Below are 18,477 nucleotides of genomic sequence, written 5' to 3'. Positions count from 1 at the left end.
CGGTCTACCCGGCTCCGAGCGGACCGAAGCTCATACGGCGGCATCCAGGGGTCGCTGAGCGTCGGCCGGCTCACGTCGGCACGGTCTACCCTGCTCCGCCGCGGACGCAAGAGGTCGCTGACGGATGGGCTGGCAGACGTGCAGCGACAACTAGCGACCGCCGCCTTGCCCTCGCGTACGCACGGAGCAGGGTAGACCGTGCCGACCTAGTCGAGATGCATGGGCAGCGACCTCTAGCAGCCGCCGCCGAGCACCACGACCCGCTCGGAGCCGGGTAGACCGTGCCGACCTAGTCGAGCCGCATAGGCAGCGACCTCTAGCATCCGCCGCAGAGCACCACGGCCCGCTCGGAGCCGGGTAGGCCGTGCCGACCTAGTCGAGCCGCATAGGCAGCGACCTCTAGCAGCCGCCGCCGAGCACCACGGCCCGCTCGGAGCCGGGTAGACTGTGCCGACCTAGTCGAGCCGCATAGGCAGCGACCTCTAGCAGCCACCGCCGAGCACCACGGCTCGTTTGGACCCGGGAAGACCGTGCCGACCTAGTCGAGCCGCATAGTCAGCGACCTCTAGCATCCGCCGCCGAGAACCACTGCCCGCTCGGAGCCGGGTAGACCGTGCCGAACTAGTCGAGCCGCATGGGCAGCGACCTCTAGCACCCTCTGCCGAACACCACGGCCCGCTCAGAGCCGGGTAGACCGTGCCGACCTAGTCGAGCCACATAGGCAGCGACCTCTAGCATCCGCCGCCGAGCACCACGGCCCGCTCGGAGCCGGGTAGACCGTGCCGACCTAGTCGAGCCGCATGGGCAGCGACATCTAGAAGCCACCGCCGAGCACCACGGCCCGTTTGGAGCCGGGTAGACCGTGGCGACCTAGTCGAGCCGCATAGGCAGCGACCTCTATCATCCGCCGCAGAGCACCACGGCCCGCTCGGAGCCGGGTAGACCGTGCCGAACTAGTCGAGCCGCATAGGCAGCGACTTCTAGCACCCGCCGCCGAACACCACGGCCTGCTCGGAGCCGGGTAGACCGTGCCGACCTAGTCGAGCCGCATAGGCAGCGACCTCTAGCAGCCGCTGCCGAGCACCACAGCCCGCTCGTAGCCGGGTAGACCGTGTCAACCTAGTCGAGACGCATAGGCAGCGACCTCTAGCAGCCGCCGCCGAGCACCACGGCCCGCTCGGAACGGGGTAGACCGTGCCGACCTAGTCGAGCTGCTTAGGCAACGACCTCTAGCATACGCCACCGCGCACCACGGCACGTCCTGAGCCGGGTAGACCGTGCCGACCTAGTCGAGCCGCATAGGCAGCGACCTCTAGCACCTGCCGCCGAGCACAACGGCCCTCTCGGAGCCCGGTAGACCGTGCCGACCTAGTCGAGACGAATGGGCAGCGACCTCTAGCGGCCGCCGCCGTGCACCACGGACCGCTCGGAGCCGGGTAGACCGTGCCGACCTAGTCGAGCCGCATAGGAAGCGACCTCTAGCATCTGCCGCCGTGCACCACGGACCGCTCGGAGCCGGGTAGACCGTGCCGACCTAGTCGAGACGCATGGGCAGCGACCTCAAGCAACCACCGCCGAGCACCACGGCACGTTTGGAGCCGGGTAGACCGTGCCGACCTAGTCGAGCCGCATGGGCAGCGACCTCTAGCAGCCGCCGCCGAGCACCACGGCATGCTCGGAGCCGAGTAGACCGTGCCGACCAAGTCGAGCCACATGGGCAGCGACCTCTAGCAGATGCCGCCGAGCACGGCCCGCTCGGAGGCGGGTAGACCGTGCCGACCTAGTCGAGCCGCATGGGCAGCGACATCTAGCAGCCACCGCCGAGCACCACAGCCCGTTTGGAGCCGGGTAGACCGTGGCGACCTAGTCGAGCCGCATAGGCAGCGACCTCTAGCATCCGCCGCCGAGCACCACGGCCCGCTCGGAGCCGGATAGACCGTGCCGAACTAGTCGAGCCGCATAGGCAGCGACCTCTAGCAGCCGCCGCCGAGCACCACGGCACGCTCGGAGCCGGGTAGACCGTGCCGACCGCGCCGAGCCGCATAGGCAGCGACCTCTAGCAGCCGCCGAGCACCACGGCCTGCTCGGAGCCGGGTAGACCGTGCCGACCTAGTCGAGCCGCATAGGCAGCGACCTCTAGCAGACGCCGCCGAGCACCACGGCACGCCCTGAGCAAGGTAGACCGTGCCGACCTAGTCGAGCCGCATGGGCAGCGACATCTAGCAGCCACCGCCGAGCACCACGGCCCGTTTGGAGCCGGGTAGACCGTGGCCACCTAGTCGAGCCGCATAGGCAGCGACCTCAAGCATCCGCCGCCGAGCACCACGGCCCGCTCGGAGCCGGGTAGACCGTGCCGAACTAGTCGAGCCGCATAGGCAGCGACTTCTAGCACCCGCCGCCGAACACCACGGCCCGCTCGGAGCCGGGTAGACCGTGCCGAACTAGTCGAGCCGCATAGGCAGCGACTTCTAGCACCCGCCGCCGAACACCACGGCCCGCTCGGAGCCGGGTAGACCGTGCCGACCTAGTCGAGCCGCATAGGCAGCGACCTCTAGCAGCCGCCGCCGAGCACCACAGCCCGCTCGGAGCCGGGTAGACCGTGCCGACCTAGTCGAGCCGCATGGGCAGCAACGCCTAGCCGCCGAAGCCGAGTCCCCGACACCCCCCTTACTCCCCCCTGCACCCCTCCCCTCTTCCCCCCTTCCCACAAGAGCGGCACTTGGCCACTTCCGCGGAACGTCCGAGCCGAGCTGAGTCCGCCTGGAGAGGCTGGACCGTGCCGCCGCGGCTCAGATCGCCTGACTCCGCCGAGGAGCGTCCGAGCTGAGCGGAACCCGCCGGGAGTGGTTGGACCGTGACGGCGCAATCGAGCCGCCGCGCATCAGATCGCGGGACGCCACCGAGGAACATCCGAGCCGAGCGGAGCCCACCGGGAGAGGCTGGACCGTTCCGCGCGCACCCGAGCCTCCGCGGCTGAGACCCCCCGGACGCCGCCGCGGAACGTCCGAGTTGAGCCGAGCCCGCCGAGAGCGGTTGGACCGTGCCGGCGCACACGAGCCTCCGCGCTGGCCAGCGGTCGCTGCAAGTCCGGCTCGATTTGGTCGGCACGGTCTACCCGGCTCCGAGCGGACCGAAGCTCATACGGCGGCATCCAGGGGTCGCTGAGCGTCGGCCGGCTCACGTCGGCACGGTCTACCCTGCTCCGCCGCGGACGCAAGAGGTCGCTGACGGATGGGCTGGCAGACGTGCAGCGACAACTAGCGACCGCCGCCTTGCCCTCGCGTACGCACGGAGCAGGGTAGACCGTGCCGACCTAGTCGAGATGCATGGGCAGCGACCTCTAGCAGCCGCCGCCGAGCACCACGACCCGCTCGGAGCCGGGTAGACCGTGCCGACCTAGTCGAGCCGCATAGGCAGCGACCTCTAGCATCCGCCGCAGAGCACCACGGCCCGCTCGGAGCCGGGTAGGCCGTGCCGACCTAGTCGAGCCGCATAGGCAGCGACCTCTAGCAGCCGCCGCCGAGCACCACGGCCCGCTCGGAGCCGGGTAGACTGTGCCGACCTAGTCGAGCCGCATAGGCAGCGACCTCTAGCAGCCACCGCCGAGCACCACGGCCCGTTTGGAGCCGGGTAGACCGTGGCCACCTAGTCGAGCCGCATAGGCAGCGACCTCAAGCATCCGCCGCCGAGCACCACGGCCCGCTCGGAGCCGGGTAGACCGTGCCGAACTAGTCGAGACGCATGGGCAGCGACCTCTAGCATCCGCCGCCGTGCACCACGGACCGTTCGGAGCCGGGTAGACCGTGGCCTCCTAGTCGAGCCGCATAGGCAGCGACCTCAAGCATCCGCCGCCGAGCACCACGGCCCGCTCGGAGCCGGGTAGACCGTGCCGAACTAGTCGAGCCGCATAGGCAGCGACTTCTAGCACCCGCCGCCGAACACCACGGCCCGCTCGGAGCCGGGTAGACCGTGCCGACCTAGTCGAGCCGCATAGGCAGCGACCTCTAGCAGACGCCGCCGAGTACCACGGCACGCCCTGAGCCAGGTAGACCGTGCCGACCTAGTCGAGCCGCATGGGCAGCGACATCTAGCAGCCACCGCCGAGCACCACGGCCCGTTTGGAGCCGGGTAGACCGTGGCCACCTAGTCGAGCCGCATAGGCAGCGACCTCTATCATCCGCCGCAGAGCACCACGGCCCGCTCGGAGCCGGGTAGACCGTGCCGAACTAGTCGAGCCGCATAGGCAGCGACTTCTAGCACCCGCCGCCGAACACCACGGCCTGCTCGGAGCCGGGTAGACCGTGCCGACCTAGTCGAGCCGCATAGGCAGCGACCTCTAGCAGCCGCTGCCGAGCACCACAGCCCGCTCGTAGCCGGGTAGACCGTGTCAACCTAGTCGAGACGCATAGGCAGCGACCTCTAGCAGCCGCCGCCGAGCACCACGGCCCGCTCGGAACGGGGTAGACCGTGCCGACCTAGTCGAGCTGCTTAGGCAACGACCTCTAGCATACGCCACCGCGCACCACGGCACGTCCTGAGCCGGGTAGACCGTGCCGACCTAGTCGAGCCGCATAGGCAGCGACCTCTAGCACCTGCCGCCGAGCACAACGGCCCTCTCGGAGCCCGGTAGACCGTGCCGACCTAGTCGAGACGAATGGGCAGCGACCTCTAGCGGCCGCCGCCGTGCACCACGGACCGCTCGGAGCCGGGTAGACCGTGCCGACCTAGTCGAGCCGCATAGGAAGCGACCTCTAGCATCTGCCGCCGTGCACCACGGACCGCTCGGAGCCGGGTAGACCGTGCCGACCTAGTCGAGACGCATGGGCAGCGACCTCAAGCAACCACCGCCGAGCACCACGGCACGTTTGGAGCCGGGTAGACCGTGCCGACCTAGTCGAGCCGCATGGGCAGCGACCTCTAGCAGCCGCCGCCGAGCACCACGGCATGCTCGGAGCCGAGTAGACCGTGCCGACCAAGTCGAGCCACATGGGCAGCGACCTCTAGCAGATGCCGCCGAGCACGGCCCGCTCGGAGGCGGGTAGACCGTGCCGACCTAGTCGAGCCGCATGGGCAGCGACATCTAGCAGCCACCGCCGAGCACCACAGCCCGTTTGGAGCCGGGTAGACCGTGGCGACCTAGTCGAGCCGCATAGGCAGCGACCTCTAGCATCCGCCGCCGAGCACCACGGCCCGCTCGGAGCCGGATAGACCGTGCCGAACTAGTCGAGCCGCATAGGCAGCGACCTCTAGCAGCCGCCGCCGAGCACCACGGCACGCTCGGAGCCGGGTAGACCGTGCCGACCGCGCCGAGCCGCATAGGCAGCGACCTCTAGCAGCCGCCGAGCACCACGGCCTGCTCGGAGCCGGGTAGACCGTGCCGACCTAGTCGAGCCGCATAGGCAGCGACCTCTAGCAGACGCCGCCGAGCACCACGGCACGCCCTGAGCAAGGTAGACCGTGCCGACCTAGTCGAGCCGCATGGGCAGCGACATCTAGCAGCCACCGCCGAGCACCACGGCCCGTTTGGAGCCGGGTAGACCGTGGCCACCTAGTCGAGCCGCATAGGCAGCGACCTCAAGCATCCGCCGCCGAGCACCACGGCCCGCTCGGAGCCGGGTAGACCGTGCCGAACTAGTCGAGCCGCATAGGCAGCGACTTCTAGCACCCGCCGCCGAACACCACGGCCCGCTCGGAGCCGGGTAGACCGTGCCGAACTAGTCGAGCCGCATAGGCAGCGACTTCTAGCACCCGCCGCCGAACACCACGGCCCGCTCGGAGCCGGGTAGACCGTGCCGACCTAGTCGAGCCGCATAGGCAGCGACCTCTAGCAGCCGCCGCCGAGCACCACAGCCCGCTCGGAGCCGGGTAGACCGTGCCGACCTAGTCGAGCCGCATGGGCAGCAACGCCTAGCCGCCGAAGCCGAGTCCCCGACACCCCCCTTACTCCCCCCTGCACCCCTCCCCTCTTCCCCCCTTCCCACAAGAGCGGCACTTGGCCACTTCCGCGGAACGTCCGAGCCGAGCTGAGTCCGCCTGGAGAGGCTGGACCGTGCCGCCGCGGCTCAGATCGCCTGACTCCGCCGAGGAGCGTCCGAGCTGAGCGGAACCCGCCGGGAGTGGTTGGACCGTGACGGCGCAATCGAGCCGCCGCGCATCAGATCGCGGGACGCCACCGAGGAACATCCGAGCCGAGCGGAGCCCACCGGGAGAGGCTGGACCGTTCCGCGCGCACCCGAGCCTCCGCGGCTGAGACCCCCCGGACGCCGCCGCGGAACGTCCGAGTTGAGCCGAGCCCGCCGAGAGCGGTTGGACCGTGCCGGCGCACACGAGCCTCCGCGCTGGCCAGCGGTCGCTGCAAGTCCGGCTCGATTTGGTCGGCACGGTCTACCCGGCTCCGAGCGGACCGAAGCTCATACGGCGGCATCCAGGGGTCGCTGAGCGTCGGCCGGCTCACGTCGGCACGGTCTACCCTGCTCCGCCGCGGACGCAAGAGGTCGCTGACGGATGGGCTGGCAGACGTGCAGCGACAACTAGCGACCGCCGCCTTGCCCTCGCGTACGCACGGAGCAGGGTAGACCGTGCCGACCTAGTCGAGATGCATGGGCAGCGACCTCTAGCAGCCGCCGCCGAGCACCACGACCCGCTCGGAGCCGGGTAGACCGTGCCGACCTAGTCGAGCCGCATAGGCAGCGACCTCTAGCATCCGCCGCAGAGCACCACGGCCCGCTCGGAGCCGGGTAGGCCGTGCCGACCTAGTCGAGCCGCATAGGCAGCGACCTCTAGCAGCCGCCGCCGAGCACCACGGCCCGCTCGGAGCCGGGTAGACTGTGCCGACCTAGTCGAGCCGCATAGGCAGCGACCTCTAGCAGCCACCGCCGAGCACCACGGCCCGTTTGGAGCCGGGTAGACCGTGGCCACCTAGTCGAGCCGCATAGGCAGCGACCTCAAGCATCCGCCGCCGAGCACCACGGCCCGCTCGGAGCCGGGTAGACCGTGCCGAACTAGTCGAGACGCATGGGCAGCGACCTCTAGCATCCGCCGCCGTGCACCACGGACCGTTCGGAGCCGGGTAGACCGTGGCCACCTAGTCGAGCCGCATAGGCAGCGACCTCAAGCATCCGCCGCCGAGCACCACGGCCCGCTCGGAGCCGGGTAGACCGTGCCGAACTAGTCGAGCCGCATAGGCAGCGACTTCTAGCACCCGCCGCCGAACACCACGGCCCGCTCGGAGCCGGGTAGACCGTGCCGACCTAGTCGAGCCGCATAGGCAGCGACCTCTAGCAGACGCCGCCGAGTACCACGGCACGCCCTGAGCCAGGTAGACCGTGCCGACCTAGTCGAGCCGCATGGGCAGCGACATCTAGCAGCCACCGCCGAGCACCACGGCCCGTTTGGAGCCGGGTAGACCGTGGCCACCTAGTCGAGCCGCATAGGCAGCGACCTCAAGCATCCGCCGCCGAGCACCACGGCCCGCTCGGAGCCGGGTAGACCGTGCCGAACTAGTCGAGCCGCATAGGCAGCGACTTCTAGCACCCGCCGCCGAACACCACGGCCCGCTCGGAGCCGGGTAGACCGTGCCGACCTAGTCGAGCCGCATAGGCAGCGACCTCTAGCAGCCGCCGCCGAGCACCACAGCCCGCTCGGAGCCGGGTAGACCGTGCCGACCTAGTCGAGCCGCATGGGCAGCAACGCCTAGCCGCCGAAGCCGAGTCCCCGACACCCCCCTTACTCCCCCCTGCACCCCTCCCCTCTTCCCCCCTTCCCACAAGAGCGGCACTTGGCCACTTCCGCGGAACGTCCGAGCCGAGCTGAGTCCGCCTGGAGAGGCTGGACCGTGCCGCCGCGGCTCAGATCGCCTGACTCCGCCGAGGAGCGTCCGAGCTGAGCGGAACCCGCCGGGAGTGGTTGGACCGTGACGGCGCAATCGAGCCGCCGCGCATCAGATCGCGGGACGCCACCGAGGAACATCCGAGCCGAGCGGAGCCCACCGGGAGAGGCTGGACCGTTCCGCGCGCACACGAGCCTCCGCGGCTGAGACCCCCCGGACGCCGCCGCGGAACGTCCGAGTTGAGCCGAGCCCGCCGAGAGCGGTTGGACCGTGCCGGCGCACACGAGCCTCCGCGCTGGCCAGCGGTCGCTGCAAGTCCGGCTCGATTTGGGCGGCACGGTCTACCCGGCTCCGAGCGGACCGAAGCTCATACGGCGGCATCCAGGGGTCGCTGAGCGTCGGCCGGCTCACGTCGGCACGGTCTACCCTGCTCCGCCGCGGACGCAAGAGGTCACTGACGGATGGGCTGGCAGACGTGCAGCGACAACTAGCGACCGCCGCCTTGCCCTCGCGTACGCACGGAGCAGGGTAGACCGTGCCGACCTAGTCGAGATGCATGGGCAGCGACCTCTAGCAGCCGCCGCCGAGCACCACGACCCGCTCGGAGCCGGGTAGACCGTGCCGACCTAGTCGAGCCGCATAGGCAGCGACCTCTAGCATCCGCCGCAGAGCACCACGGCCCGCTCGGAGCCGGGTAGGCCGTGCCGACCTAGTCGAGCCGCATAGGCAGCGACCTCTAGCAGCCGCCGCCGAGCACCACGGCCCGCTCGGAGCCGGGTAGACTGTGCCGACCTAGTCGAGCCGCATAGGCAGCGACCTCTAGCAGCCACCGCCGAGCACCACGGCTCGTTTGGACCCGGGAAGACCGTGCCGACCTAGTCGAGCCGCATAGTCAGCGACCTCTAGCATCCGCCGCCGAGAACCACTGCCCGCTCGGAGCCGGGTAGACCGTGCCGAACTAGTCGAGCCGCATGGGCAGCGACCTCTAGCACCCTCTGCCGAACACCACGGCCCGCTCAGAGCCGGGTAGACCGTGCCGACCTAGTCGAGCCACATAGGCAGCGACCTCTAGCATCCGCCGCCGAGCACCACGGCCCGCTCGGAGCCGGGTAGACCGTGCCGACCTAGTCGAGCCGCATGGGCAGCGACATCTAGAAGCCACCGCCGAGCACCACGGCCCGTTTGGAGCCGGGTAGACCGTGGCGACCTAGTCGAGCCGCATAGGCAGCGACCTCTATCATCCGCCGCAGAGCACCACGGCCCGCTCGGAGCCGGGTAGACCGTGCCGAACTAGTCGAGCCGCATAGGCAGCGACTTCTAGCACCCGCCGCCGAACACCACGGCCTGCTCGGAGCCGGGTAGACCGTGCCGACCTAGTCGAGCCGCATAGGCAGCGACCTCTAGCAGCCGCTGCCGAGCACCACAGCCCGCTCGTAGCCGGGTAGACCGTGTCAACCTAGTCGAGACGCATAGGCAGCGACCTCTAGCAGCCGCCGCCGAGCACCACGGCCCGCTCGGAACGGGGTAGACCGTGCCGACCTAGTCGAGCTGCTTAGGCAACGACCTCTAGCATACGCCACCGCGCACCACGGCACGTCCTGAGCCGGGTAGACCGTGCCGACCTAGTCGAGCCGCATAGGCAGCGACCTCTAGCACCTGCCGCCGAGCACAACGGCCCTCTCGGAGCCCGGTAGACCGTGCCGACCTAGTCGAGACGAATGGGCAGCGACCTCTAGCGGCCGCCGCCGTGCACCACGGACCGCTCGGAGCCGGGTAGACCGTGCCGACCTAGTCGAGCCGCATAGGAAGCGACCTCTAGCATCTGCCGCCGTGCACCACGGACCGCTCGGAGCCGGGTAGACCGTGCCGACCTAGTCGAGACGCATGGGCAGCGACCTCAAGCAACCACCGCCGAGCACCACGGCACGTTTGGAGCCGGGTAGACCGTGCCGACCTAGTCGAGCCGCATGGGCAGCGACCTCTAGCAGCCGCCGCCGAGCACCACGGCATGCTCGGAGCCGAGTAGACCGTGCCGACCAAGTCGAGCCACATGGGCAGCGACCTCTAGCAGATGCCGCCGAGCACGGCCCGCTCGGAGGCGGGTAGACCGTGCCGACCTAGTCGAGCCGCATGGGCAGCGACATCTAGCAGCCACCGCCGAGCACCACAGCCCGTTTGGAGCCGGGTAGACCGTGGCGACCTAGTCGAGCCGCATAGGCAGCGACCTCTAGCATCCGCCGCCGAGCACCACGGCCCGCTCGGAGCCGGATAGACCGTGCCGAACTAGTCGAGCCGCATAGGCAGCGACCTCTAGCAGCCGCCGCCGAGCACCACGGCACGCTCGGAGCCGGGTAGACCGTGCCGACCGCGCCGAGCCGCATAGGCAGCGACCTCTAGCAGCCGCCGAGCACCACGGCCTGCTCGGAGCCGGGTAGACCGTGCCGACCTAGTCGAGCCGCATAGGCAGCGACCTCTAGCAGACGCCGCCGAGTACCACGGCACGCCCTGAGCAAGGTAGACCGTGCCGACCTAGTCGAGCCGCATGGGCAGCGACATCTAGCAGCCACCGCCGAGCACCACGGCCCGTTTGGAGCCGGGTAGACCGTGGCCACCTAGTCGAGCCGCATAGGCAGCGACCTCAAGCATCCGCCGCCGAGCACCACGGCCCGCTCGGAGCCGGGTAGACCGTGCCGAACTAGTCGAGCCGCATAGGCAGCGACTTCTAGCACCCGCCGCCGAACACCACGGCCCGCTCGGAGCCGGGTAGACCGTGCCGAACTAGTCGAGCCGCATAGGCAGCGACTTCTAGCACCCGCCGCCGAACACCACGGCCCGCTCGGAGCCGGGTAGACCGTGCCGACCTAGTCGAGCCGCATAGGCAGCGACCTCTAGCAGCCGCCGCCGAGCACCACAGCCCGCTCGGAGCCGGGTAGACCGTGCCGACCTAGTCGAGCCGCATGGGCAGCAACGCCTAGCCGCCGAAGCCGAGTCCCCGACACCCCCCTTACTCCCCCCTGCACCCCTCCCCTCTTCCCCCCTTCCCACAAGAGCGGCACTTGGCCACTTCCGCGGAACGTCCGAGCCGAGCTGAGTCCGCCTGGAGAGGCTGGACCGTGCCGCCGCGGCTCAGATCGCCTGACTCCGCCGAGGAGCGTCCGAGCTGAGCGGAACCCGCCGGGAGTGGTTGGACCGTGACGGCGCAATCGAGCCGCCGCGCATCAGATCGCGGGACGCCACCGAGGAACATCTGAGCCGAGCGGAGCCCACCGGGAGAGGCTGGACCGTTCCGCGCGCACCCGAGCCTCCGCGGCTGAGACCCCCCGGACGCCGCCGCGGAACGTCCGAGTTGAGCCGAGCCCGCCGAGAGCGGTTGGACCGTGCCGGCGCACACGAGCCTCCGCGCTGGCCAGCGGTCGCTGCAAGTCCGGCTCGATTTGGTCGGCACGGTCTACCCGGCTCCGAGCGGACCGAAGCTCATACGGCGGCATCCAGGGGTCGCTGAGCGTCGGCCGGCTCACGTCGGCACGGTCTACCCTGCTCCGCCGCGGACGCAAGAGGTCGCTGACGGATGGGCTGGCAGACGTGCAGCGACAACTAGCGACCGCCGCCTTGCCCTCGCGTACGCACGGAGCAGGGTAGACCGTGCCGACCTAGTCGAGATGCATGGGCAGCGACCTCTAGCAGCCGCCGCCGAGCACCACGACCCGCTCGGAGCCGGGTAGACCGTGCCGACCTAGTCGAGCCGCATAGGCAGCGACCTCTAGCATCCGCCGCAGAGCACCACGGCCCGCTCGGAGCCGGGTAGGCCGTGCCGACCTAGTCGAGCCGCATAGGCAGCGACCTCTAGCAGCCGCCGCCGAGCACCACGGCCCGCTCGGAGCCGGGTAGACTGTGCCGACCTAGTCGAGCCGCATAGGCAGCGACCTCTAGCAGCCACCGCCGAGCACCACGGCCCGTTTGGAGCCGGGTAGACCGTGGCCACCTAGTCGAGCCGCATAGGCAGCGACCTCAAGCATCCGCCGCCGAGCACCACGGCCCGCTCGGAGCCGGGTAGACCGTGCCGAACTAGTCGAGACGCATGGGCAGCGACCTCTAGCATCCGCCGCCGTGCACCACGGACCGTTCGGAGCCGGGTAGACCGTGGCCACCTAGTCGAGCCGCATAGGCAGCGACCTCAAGCATCCGCCGCCGAGCACCACGGCCCGCTCGGAGCCGGGTAGACCGTGCCGAACTAGTCGAGCCGCATAGGCAGCGACTTCTAGCACCCGCCGCCGAACACCACGGCCCGCTCGGAGCCGGGTAGACCGTGCCGACCTAGTCGAGCCGCATAGGCAGCGACCTCTAGCAGCCGCCGCCGAGCACCACAGCCCGCTCGGAGCCGGGTAGACCGTGCCGACCTAGTCGAGCCGCATGGGCAGCGACGCCTAGCCGCCGAAGCCGAGTCCCCCCCACCCCCCATACTCCCCCCTGCACCCCCCCCCTCTTCCCCCCTTCCCACAAGAGCGGCACTTGGCCACTTCCGCGGAATGTCCGAGCCGAGCTGAGTCCGCCTGGAGAGGCTGGACCGTGCCGCCGCGGCTCAGATCGCCTGACTCCGCCGAGGAGCATCCGAGCTGAGCAGAACCCGCCGGGAGTGGCTGGACCGTGACGGCGCAATCGAGCCGCCGCGCCTCAGATCGCGGGACGCCACCGAGGAACGTCCGAGCCGAGCGGAGCCCACCGGGAGAGGCTGGACCGTGCCGGCGCACCTGAGCCTCCGCGGCTGAGACCCCCCGGACGCCGCCGCGGAACGTCCAAGTTGAGCCGAGCCCGCCGAGAGCGGTTGGACCGTGCCGGCGCACTCGAGCCGCCGCGGCTCAGATCGCCCGACTCCGCCCAGGAGCGTCCGAGCCGAGCCGAGCCCGCCGGGAGCGGTTGGACCGTGCCGACGCCCTCGAGCCGCCGCGGCTCAGATCGCGGGACGCCGCTGCGGAACATCCGAGCCGAGCCGAGCCAGCCGAGAGCGGTTGGACCGTGCCGGCGCAATCGAGCCGCCGCGGTTCAGATCGCCCGACTCCGCCCAGGAGCGTCCGAGCCGAGTGGAACCCGCCGGGAGTGGTTGGACCGTGCCGGCGCACTCGAGCCGCCGCGGCTGAGACCCCCCGGAAACAACCGAGGAACGTCCGAACCGAACGGATCCCGCTGGGAGAGGCTGGACCGTGCCGGCGCACACAAGCCTCCGCGCTGGCCAGCAGTCGCTGCACGTCCGGCTCGAGTTGGTCCGCACGGTCTACCCGGCTCCAAGCGGACTGAAGCTCATGCGGCGGAGGCCAGGGGTCGCTGAACGGCGTCCGGCTCACGTCGGCACGGTCTACCCTGCTCCGCCGCGGACACTAGAGGTCGCTGACGGACGGGCTGGCAGACGTGCAGCGACAACTAGCGACCGCCGCCGAGCCCTTGCGCACGCACGGAGCCGGGCAGACCGTGCCGACCTAGTCGAGTCGCATAGGCAGCGACCTCTAGCAGCTGCCGCCGAGCACCACGGCTCGCTCGGAGCCGTATAGACCGTGCCGACCTAGTCGAGCCGCATAGGCAGCGACCTCTAGCAGCCGCCGCCGAGCACCACGGCCCGCTTGGAGACAGGTAGTCCGTGCCGACCTAGTCGAGACGCATAGGCAACGAACTCTAGCAGCCGCCGCCGAGCACCACGGCCCGCTCGGAGCCGGGTAGACCGTGCCGACCTAGTCGAGCCGCATAGGCAGCGACCTCTAGCAGCCGCCGCCGAGCACCACGGCCCGCCCTGAGCCGGGTAGACCGTGCCGACCTAGTCGAGCCGCATAGGCAGCGACCTCTAGCAGCCGCCGCCGAGCACCACGGCCCTCTCAGAGCCGGGTAGACCGTGCCGACCTAGTGGAGCCGCATAGGCAGCGACCTCTAGCAGCCGCCGCTGAGCACCACGGCCCGCTCGGAGCGGGGTAGACCGTGCTAACCTGGTCGAGCCGCTTAGGCAACGACCTCTAGCATATGCCGCCGAGCACCACGGCACGCCCTGAGCCGGGTAGACCGTGCCGACCTAGTCGAGCAGCATAGGCAGCGACCTCTAGCAGCCGCCGCCGAGCACCACGGCCCGCTCGCAGCCGGGTAGACCGTGCCGACCTAGTCGAGACGCATGGGCAGCGACCTGTAGCATCCGCCGCCGTGCACCACGGACCGCTCGGAGCCGGGTAGACCGTGCCGACCTAGTCGAGCCGCATAGGCAGCGACCTCTAGCATCCGCCGCCGTGCACCACGGACCGCTCGGAGCTGGGTAGACCGTGCCGACCTAGTCGAGACGCATGGGCAGCGACCTCTAGCAACCACCGCCGAGCACCACGGCCCGTTTGGAGCCGGGTAGACCGTGCTGACCTAGTCGAGCCGCATAGGCAGCGACCTCTAGCAGCCGCCGCCGAGCACCACGGCACGCTCGGAGCCGGGTAGACCGTGCCGACCGCGCCGAGCCGCATAGGCAGCGACCTCTAGCAGCCGCCGAGCACCACGGCCTGCTCGGAGCCGGGTAGACCGTGCCGACCTAGTCGAGCCGCATAGGGAGCGACCTCTAGCAGACGCCGCCGAGTACCACGGCACGCCCTGAGCCAGGTAGACCGTGCCGACCTAGTCGAGCCGCATGGGCAGCGACATCTAGCAGCCACCGCCGAGCACCACGGCCCGTTTGGAGCCGGGTAGACCGTGGCCACCTAGTCGAGCCGCATAGGCAGCGACCTCAAGCATCCGCCGCCGAGCACCACGGCCCGCTCGGAGCCGGGTAGACCGTGCCGAACTAGTCGAGCCGCATAGGCAGCGACTTCTAGCACCCGCCGCCGAACACCACGGCCCGCTCGGAGCCGGGTAGACCGTGCCGACCTAGTCGAGCCGCATAGGCAGCGACCTCTAGCAGCCGCCGCCGAGCACCACAGCCCGCTCGGAGCCGGGTAGACCGTGCCGACCTAGTCGAGCCGCATGGGCAGCAACGCCTAGCCGCCGAAGCCGAGTCCACGACACCCCCCTTACTCCCCCCTGCACCCCTCCCCTCTTCCCCCCTTCCCACAAGAGCGGCACTTGGCCACTTCCGCGGAACGTCCGAGCCGAGCTGAGTCCGCCTGGAGAGGCTGGACCGTGCCGCCGCGGCTCAGATCGCCTGACTCCGCCGAGGAGCGTCCGAGCTGAGCGGAACCCGCCGGGAGTGGTTGGACCGTGACGGCGCAATCGAGCCGCCGCGCATCAGATCGCGGGACGCCACCGAGGAACATCCGAGCCGAGCGGAGCCCACCGGGAGAGGCTGGACCGTTCCGCGCGCACCCGAGCCTCCGCGGCTGAGACCCCCCGGACGCCGCCGCGGAACGTCCGAGTTGAGCCGAGCCCGCCGAGAGCGGTTGGACCGTGCCGGCGCACACGAGCCTCCGCGCTGGCCAGCGGTCGCTGCAAGTCCGGCTCGATTTGGTCGGCACGGTCTACCCGGCTCCGAGCGGACCGAAGCTCATACGGCGGCATCCAGGGGTCGCTGAGCGTCGGCCGGCTCACGTCGGCACGGTCTACCCTGCTCCGCCGCGGACGCAAGAGGTCGCTGACGGATGGGCTGGCAGACGTGCAGCGACAACTAGCGACCGCCGCCTTGCCCTCGCGTACGCACGGAGCAGGGTAGACCGTGCCGACCTAGTCGAGATGCATGGGCAGCGACCTCTAGCAGCCGCCGCCGAGCACCACGACCCGCTCGGAGCCGGGTAGACCGTGCCGACCTAGTCGAGCCGCATAGGCAGCGACCTCTAGCATCCGCCGCAGAGCACCATGGCCCGCTCGGAGCCGGGTAGGCCGTGCCGACCTAGTCGAGCCGCATAGGCAGCGACCTCTAGCAGCCGCCGCCGAGCACCACGGCCCGCTCGGAGCCGGGTAAACTGTGCCGACCTAGTCGAGCCGCATAGGCAGCGACCTCTAGCAGCCACCGCCGAGCACCACGGCTCGTTTGGACCCGGGAAGACCGTGCCGACCTAGTCGAGCCGCATAGTCAGCGACCTCTAGCATCCGCCGCCGAGAACCACTGCCCGCTCGGAGCCGGGTAGACCGTGCCGACCTAGTCGAGCCACATAGGCAGCGACCTCTAGCATCCGCCGCCGAGCACCACGGCCCGCTCGGAGCCGGGTAGACCGTGCCGACCTAGTCGAGCCGCATGGGCAGCGACATCTAGAAGCCACCGCCGAGCACCACGGCCCGTTTGGAGCCGGGTAGACCGTGGCGACCTAGTCGAGCCGCATAGGCAGCGACCTCTATCATCCGCCGCAGAGCACCACGGCCCGCTCGGAGCCGGGTAGACCGTGCCGAACTAGTCGAGCCGCATAGGCAGCGACTTCTAGCACCCGCCGCCGAACACCACGGCCTGCTCGGAGCCGGGTAGACCGTGCCGACCTAGTCGAGCCGCATAGGCAGCGACCTCTAGCAGCCGCCGCCGAGCACCACGGCCCGCTCGGAGCCGGGTAGACTGTGCCGACCTAGTCGAGCCGCATAGGCAGCGACCTCTAGCAGCCACCGCCGAGCACCACGGCTCGTTTGGACCCGGGAAGACCGTGCCGACCTAGTCGAGCCGCATAGTCAGCGACCTCTAGCATCCGCCGCCGAGAACCACTGCCCGCTCGGAGCCGGGTAGACCGTGCCGAACTAGTCGAGCCGCATGGGCAGCGACCTCTAGCACCCGCTGCCGAGCACCACGGCCCGCTCGGAGCCGGGTAGACCGTGCCGACCTAGTCGAGCCGCATGGGCAGCGACATCTAGAAGCCACCGCCGAGCACCACGGCCCGTTTGGAGCCGGGTAGACCGTGGCGACCTAGTCGAGCCGCATAGGCAGCGACCTCTATCATCCGCCGCAGAGCACCACGGCCCGCTCGGAGCCGGGTAGACCGTGCCGAACTAGTCGAGCCGCATAGGCAGCGACTTCTAGCACCCGCCGCCGAACACCACGGCCTGCTCGGAGCCGGGTAGACCGTGCCGACCTAGTCGAGCCGCATAGGCAGCGACCTCTAGCAGCCGCTGCCGAGCACCACAGCCCGCTCGTAGCCGGGTAGACCGTGTCAACCTAGTCGAGACGCATAGGCAGCGACCTCTAGCAGCCGCCGCCGAGCACCACGGCCCGCTCGGAGCGGGGTAGACCGTGCCGACCTAGTCGAGCTGCTTAGGCAACGACCTCTAGCATACGCCACCGCGCACCACGGCACGTCCTGAGCCGGGTAGACCGTGCCGACCTAGTCGAGCCGCATAGGCAGCGACCTCTAGCACCTGCCGCCGAGCACAACGGCCCTCTCGGAGCCCGGTAGACCGTGCCGACCTAGTCGAGACGAATGGGCAGCGACCTCTAGCGGCCGCCGCCGTGCACCACGGACCGCTCGGAGCCGGGTAGACCGTGCCGACCTAGTCGAGCCGCATAGGAAGCGACCTCTAGCATCCGCCGCCGTGCACCACGGACCGCTCGGAGCCGGGTAGACCGTGCCGACCTAGTCGAGACGCATGGGCAGCGACCTCAAGCAACCACCGCCGAGCACCACGGCACGTTTGGAGCCGGGTAGACCGTGCCGACCTAGTCGAGCCGCATGGGCAGCGACCTCTAGCAGCCGCCGCCGAGCACCACGGCATGCTCGGAGCCGAGTAGACCGTGCCGACCAAGTCGAGCCACATGGGCAGCGACCTCTAGCAGATGCCGCCGAGCACGGCCCGCTCGGAGGCGGGTAGACCGTGCCGACCTAGTCGAGCCGCATGGGCAGCGACATCTAGCAGCCACCGCCGAGCACCACGGCCCGTTTGGAGCCGGGTAGACCGTGCCGACCTAGTCGAGCCGCATAGGCAGCGACCTCTAGCATCCGCCGCCGAGCACCACGGCCCGCTCGGAGCCGGGTAGACCGTGCCGAACTAGTCGAGCCGCATAGGCAGCGACCTCTAGCAGCCGCCGCCGAGCACCACGGCACGCTCGGAGCCGGGTAGACCGTGCCGACCGCGCCGAGCCGCATAGGCAGCGACCTCTAGCAGCCGCCGAGCACCACGGCCTGCTCGGAGCCGGGTAGACCGTGCCGACCTAGTCGAGCCGCATAGGCAGCGACCTCTAGCAGACGCCGCCGAGTACCACGGCACGCCCTGAGCCAGGTAGACCGTGCCGACCTAGTCGAGCCGCATGGGCAGCGACATCTAGCAGCCACCGCCGAGCACCACGGCCCGTTTGGAGCCGGGTAGACCGTGGCCACCTAGTCGAGCCGCATAGGCAGCGACCTCAAGCATCCGCCGCCGAGCACCACGGCCCGCTCGGAGCCGGGTAGACCGTGCCGAACTAGTCGAGCCGCATAGGCAGCGACTTCTAGCACCCGCCGCCGAACACCACGGCCCGCTCGGAGCCGGGTAGACCGTGCCGACCTAGTCGAGCCGCATAGGCAGCGACCTCTAGCAGCCGCCGCCGAGCACCACAGCCCGCTCGGAGCCGGGTAGACCGTGCCGACCTAGTCGAGCCGCATGGGCAGCAACGCCTAGCCGCCGAAGCCGAGTCCCCGACACCCCCCTTACTCCCCCCTGCACCCCTCCCCTCTTCCCCCCTTCCCACAAGAGCGGCACTTGGCCACTTCCGCGGAACGTCCGAGCCGAGCTGAGTCCGCCTGGAGAGGCTG

The sequence above is a fragment of the Coturnix japonica genome, unplaced genomic scaffold (genome assembly GCF_054131305.1).
Source record: "Coturnix japonica strain WE unplaced genomic scaffold, WE-NBRP24 Scf059, whole genome shotgun sequence".
Lineage (NCBI taxonomy): Eukaryota > Metazoa > Chordata > Aves > Galliformes > Phasianidae > Coturnix > Coturnix japonica.
This window is presented reverse-complemented; position numbering follows the sequence as displayed.